This window comes from Anopheles aquasalis, chromosome 2 (assembly GCF_943734665.1).
Source record: "Anopheles aquasalis chromosome 2, idAnoAquaMG_Q_19, whole genome shotgun sequence".
NCBI classification, from domain to species: Eukaryota; Metazoa; Arthropoda; class Insecta; order Diptera; family Culicidae; genus Anopheles; species Anopheles aquasalis.
Window position 1 is genome coordinate 74,480,647 of NC_064877.1, and position 5,646 is coordinate 74,486,292.

Genomic DNA, 5,646 nt, shown 5'->3' on the forward strand with positions numbered 1-5,646 from the left:
CAACCCAGGGGTAAGGGTGGTTCAGCATATGGTCGAGCGCTTATCGCTTGATTAGCTGTAGCCCTGACCCCTTTCCCCTGCTACAGCTGCCGTCTCAACAGGCAGCGCAGAGAGGGAATCGTGTTCGATAAGCAGAACACGATAAGCCAAGAACGAGTACCATTTCCGACTATTTCTTGATCTCTCCACGGTCACCATAGAGGGGAACTGTGGGATGTCCAACTGGCCACCGAAAGTGGTCAGCAATGGGACGAGCGGGAGAGAGTGCAATCGGCAACGTGGGTGCAGAATTTATCTCAGATATCAGTTGCGGTCATTTGTTTAGGAGCCTTAGATGAATGAATGGAACGGCAAACGACGGATTGCCGTTGCGGGCGGTGATAAGTGCGGTGGTCCACTTTAGCGGAAGGCACCCGTAGCATGTCTGATATGGTCTCGCAAAGTCAAACTGCCCATTCAAAACGATCGTACAAGTAAGGGAATTCAGAATACTCGACAAGCATTGTCAAACAGCGTGATTCGTTCAACTGCTACTACCGAGAGTACAATTCCATCTCTTCGCACCTACGCACATTGCTCATAATGGTAAAGCAATTTGTTTACGTAGGTCAACACAGACAAAAAGGTTGGGGGAATACCGAAATCTCAACAAATCCAGCTGGCTTGGACGCTGGCTTCAGGGTGGCGCGTGAAGTACCTCTTGTAGAAGAACCAACCACCCCTCGGTTGGACGCTGTCATTGAAGTGCTTGTCAATGCTTCTACAAACATTGACATTGAGCTTAATAGTCAAATTATGGTCGCTGGAAATGGCCGTAAATGGTGGACTGGTGCACGAATTGGTCCGTTTAGTGGAAGATTAGTTGAAACCGGCGCTGACGTGGCTCCATAAGATCGCCAGCAACAGCAAGGTTCAAAATGTAGTAATTACCCATCGCCGAGCATCGTGATGCTCGACAATCAATCAGCTAGAGAGCTACGGTGGTTGCTCGCACACTCGCGCGCAGTGAAAAACGAGCGAAACGAGCTTTTCCATGCAAGTTGCGGTTGGCCTTCAGCGACCGGCGGGCGCATCAAATCGCAGTTCCCCCCCCTTCTCAGTACATTTGTGTATGTGTGGCTGTGTGTGTGTGGATAGGGTGGCTGGTTACAGCGTCTCCATCGCGGAATGTGCTATGGAGACGCAACGGTTTGTCGCTTGACTAGAAGGTAAACCAACACCTCCCTGCTCGCTGGTGGCCGTCTTCTACTTTTGCGTACGTGGCACTGGAAAGGTTTCGCGTCCGGCTTGGTTGTTGTCATCAGACACAGGTGCTGCTGCCCTTCGCTGGCCCGGTCCCAGCTGGCCTTCCTGCTGGAGGCTAACTCACCGAGCGTGTGGAGCGTTACTGCGGCCGAATCCGTCGACCCATCCGTCTATGTTTCGCTGACAATGTTGGAAAACAATGAAGTTCGCACTTCGATCACAAATTACCGCCATTCCCGGATGGGCCGCGCGGTGGCAACAATAAAATGTATTAATCTACGGCAGCCAACGCCGAGCCAACAACGGCAAATGGCGTAACAGCGTGCCGCTGCTAGGGGCGCGCGACAACTCGAAGCCATAATCGGGCTGTGGTCGGCGCTACGTGCACTAGCACACAAGATGAATCCACAACAAACCGGCCCCCGGCCGTAGTCCGAGCCGTGCCATTTCAAGCACGTGAGAAGCAAATTCCTACACAACATCGCTCTCATCGCCGGCGCTGCTTGGCGTGTGCTTTCAGATGCCGCCTTCAGTGGATGGGAGCGTGTGTGGAGAGGAATGAAAAAAAGGCGGCGAAAGCATGCTCGGCAATCAAAACAACATAAAATCTCACACTTGCCCGTCCGACGGCGTTGCGCTAACCGTGCTTAATTGATTAATCACTTCGTTAAATAACGATTTAATGTTGTCATGCTGCGGCCGAGAGCTGCTGCGCGCTTGAAGCCAGAGGGCACCGAGTCCGCGAATCGATTGTCACCGAAACTGGTACAGAGAGGACGCGACAGAGAGAGAGAGACGGAGGGAGAAAGATTTCTGTAAATCAAATAAAGTGATTCCGGTGGGGCGGAATGGCGGCGCAACGGGCCCGGAAAACGGGGTCAAAGCGATCTTGGAAGCGCCAGTCAGCCTGTCAGTGCCAGTAAGGGACCACTGGGCTCTGCCTCGACGATTAAGTTTTCGTTTCAATGTCACGGTGGAGCGATGTTGCATGTTTGCATGCTGTGCGCCACGTTGCGGCATTAATTGAAGACTTGTGTAAACATGCCGATTGGCATGGCGTGGCGTACGAGCGCGTAACGGCGGAGCAGTCAGCAGTCATCCAGTAGCAAGCAATCGTCAAGCGCTTGTGCGATCGCTGTGACCGGGAGTGAGTAATAACAATATGAGCCACCCCCGCTGCCACCACTCCCTGAGCTGCTACTTCTGACATGCGTTTACTACGCGTGGAGACGTCTACGATGATGACGATGATTGCTCGTCGCTGGCGGTCACGTGGTGCATGAAACGCGATGCGCTCGTTGCAGTTCGTCGTGCGCTACGCAGATTCTTACGTTACGCTCCGCTTCGTCGCTCCGTCACCCGTTGTCGGTTCCCTATTCTCTTTCGGCACAAAACACACGACCATCAACTGTCGTTGTCGCGCTGCGTTGATGTGCGTTATGCTTCAAGGTTTGTGATTGTTGTGGACATGGATAGTTAAATGCTTTCCTGTCGCGTGCGCACCTTTCCTTCCTGTGCGCGATTCTTGCGATCTGGAACTGGAACTATCTCGTCCGCCACCGCCATCGCTCGCTAGACGTTATGTTCTAATAAACCTCTGGTACCGGACGCAGTTAGTGTCTCAGTACGTCCTGGTGCACGATTGTCAAGGAGTAATTGCGGGCCGGCGGGCAAGATCATTAAAATGGTCCCGAGCAGGCGAGCGCTACCGTGAGCTTTCGCATTAGCGGTGGTAGCGTTTCGTGTGTCGCTTCGCTCTATCCTGAATCCAAATTCAATAGCGGCAAATGTCTGTGCCTTTTTAGCTGCTTTCAATTGCCCTCCACCGCGCATGTAACGATACCACGGTTGCGTCCGTAACGGGCACGCAATTGTCGCGGACTGTTTGGGATTAAGACAAAGCGTTTGGGGAACACTGAAGTGGCGCAAACGCGCAAGAGTGCGTGATCCAAAACACACAAAAAAAGCAACAATCGAGGCGCCTCTTCAATGCTGATGATGTAAGTGGGTCGCTGGCTTCGCGATCGCTTCCGTTCTCGTGGAGGCAAACGCTCATCGCACGTCGATCGTCGCTGTGTAGTCGTGCCAGGCCAACCGCATGTCGGATGCGGTTGTCGTCGTACTCGCACCCCGTGACGCTCAAAGGTCTCATCCACATCACCAGCCACAGTTGCCGGCTACAATGGGCACACTCCGAAAAAAAAAGAAAGAAATAAAACCCCATCCGCGACCGCGACCGCGAGGAGGTCTGCGCATATTAACACGTGGCGTGGCATGGCGTGGCGGCTAACTAGATGCAAATGTATGACGAGAAAGTGCTCTTTGGAAAATGTGTCAACACCGGGAATGCACTTAAACTGTTTGGTGTCAGGCACCCGGGCGGGGGGCGGTTGGGCTGGTTTTGTGTCACACGATTTAATCGGCTATTGATGGGGCTTCAGAAACAGTTCATGTTGATTTCAATGTTGTACAAAGCATCGCAAAACCATGAGAGGATTTCTTCGAAGTACGAATCAGGGACTTGCGGAAGGATGGCTCAGGAATGATATTATTATGCTTGCGATTGGGGTAAACATCATCCCCCAAAGACAGGAAGGGCAGAATGGGTGGAATCTTGGGAAATCAGGACACCGGGAACCGCAGGATATTGCAATAAAATCACATGCCTCGTCCAATGCCAATAAGGACCCCGATCGGACCTCGTTCTCCCCGGAAGGAGAAAAAGTACCCGGAACGGGTATGGATTAAACAATTTTCTTTCGCCCCCCTCGAATGGGCTGCCTCCATGGTTACCAACATACCTTTCCGCGCTGCGCTATTTCGACGCTCCACTGCTACTGCTTTTGTGTACTACGGTCTCCGGTGGCAACCCCTGGTGTGGCCTCTATCCAATGCAAATCGCACACTCTCTTTGACACTTTAGCGTTCTTACGAACGGATTCCACCAGTAGGCATTTGGAGGCGCACGGAACCAAACCAAACCAACAACGACGAAAACGAAATGAAAATGGAAGGAAAAACGCGAAAAAAACAAAACACCGGACCAAAACAAGCACGCACAATTCGTTGTGGAGGGAGTGCAGGGGGCTTCTTCACAGTAAACACGAACTAGTAGACAGTTGCCGTCGTGTATGTGTGCTGACGCGGTTCACTATTCGTGCGCCACTATTGTTGCTTGCCCGCGTGGTGGAGAAGATCGTGCTTTTGATTACGGATGCGCTCATCGCAGCCATCACTAGCCATCACACTAGCGCCCCGTCGCTGCTGCGCCCAGTGCTGCCGCCGATGCACTAGCTGGCCGTGTTTCGCGGCCGCCGCCTTCGTCGTCGTTGTTGCGGGCCAGTGCATTTAAAATAGCATGCCGGCACCCGCTACCATCCCCAGGCCCACCGGGTATGGCCCACTTCCGATCGGAGGCTCACGCTGCTTCATCATCATGCGCACATCACAAACGCCACAACAACGCCGCCGCACTTTGCATCCACGCGGCGCACAGACACACACGGAACACTGCACAATTATAAGCACAGGCACACAATCGAGAGGGGGTTTAAAAGGGGGGTGAAATAGGGGGTGAAATTGGCACACACCACCGAACGCACAAATACACGCAATACACTCGCCAACAGTCGTCGTTGTTGGTCACGCAAATTCCGTTGCTTCTGCTGTTTCTACTTGAGCACAAACACTCGCGCTGCCCCCGGGGGGTGGGGTGCCGTTTGGGCGTTTGTTTTTCCACTTTCGCTACACGTTGCTGCCCTACTGTTGCCTGCTGCTGCTGCTGCTGCTGCTGCTGCTACTATTGGATATCTTCTAGAGGCGCTCTTTTCACGTGCTGACCAGAACGTGCGCCTATATCGACGGCGAGGCAGTTTTCTTCGATGAAGATGAAGAAGGAGGTGGGGGAGTATGTGTTTTGTGGTAAATTAGAAATTTCCTAAACAATCAGCTGCAAAATGTTTTGCTGACCTTGGTTTCGGCTTCGGTACCAACCGCGGCACCGTTGTGCTTCACACACTCTAACCGTCACGGCCGCGGAAAGACTGATTTTTCGCTACCATATGTTATCGCAAACCCGGAGTGGCGGTGCGAGCATGGTGCGAAGTGGGTGGTTTATCACTTATCACTCTGTGCAGCGCCTCGTCGTCGACTTGCGCCCGTTCCCAATGATGCGATCTTGTCACAACAGCCAGGCACACGTACAGCCCCACAAACACCACCGACACGCGTAATCAGATTCATTGCGCGCACTTTTGCTGAAACGAACGCTACACGGCACACGCGTTTATCAGCCTAACGTTTGTTATCGAGTCGTCACCGTTGAGGTGTATCCGCGGGAAGCTTTCTAGGGCCACGGGAAGGCCTCTCTGTCTCACGCTCGCGGTCCGGATAGCCACTACC

General features: G+C 53.0%; 1 protein-coding gene across 1 annotated transcript in view; it reads right to left on the reverse strand.

The window, feature by feature from the left end:
- The window catches only part of LOC126569558 (uncharacterized), a 33,912-nt gene extending 28,266 nt beyond the window's left edge, over positions 1-5,646 (reverse strand). Inside the window, exon 1 of the mRNA XM_050226732.1 lies at positions 4,047-5,646. The gene's annotated coding sequence lies outside the window, so the exon portion shown is untranslated. The remainder of the gene's footprint in view (positions 1-4,046) is intronic.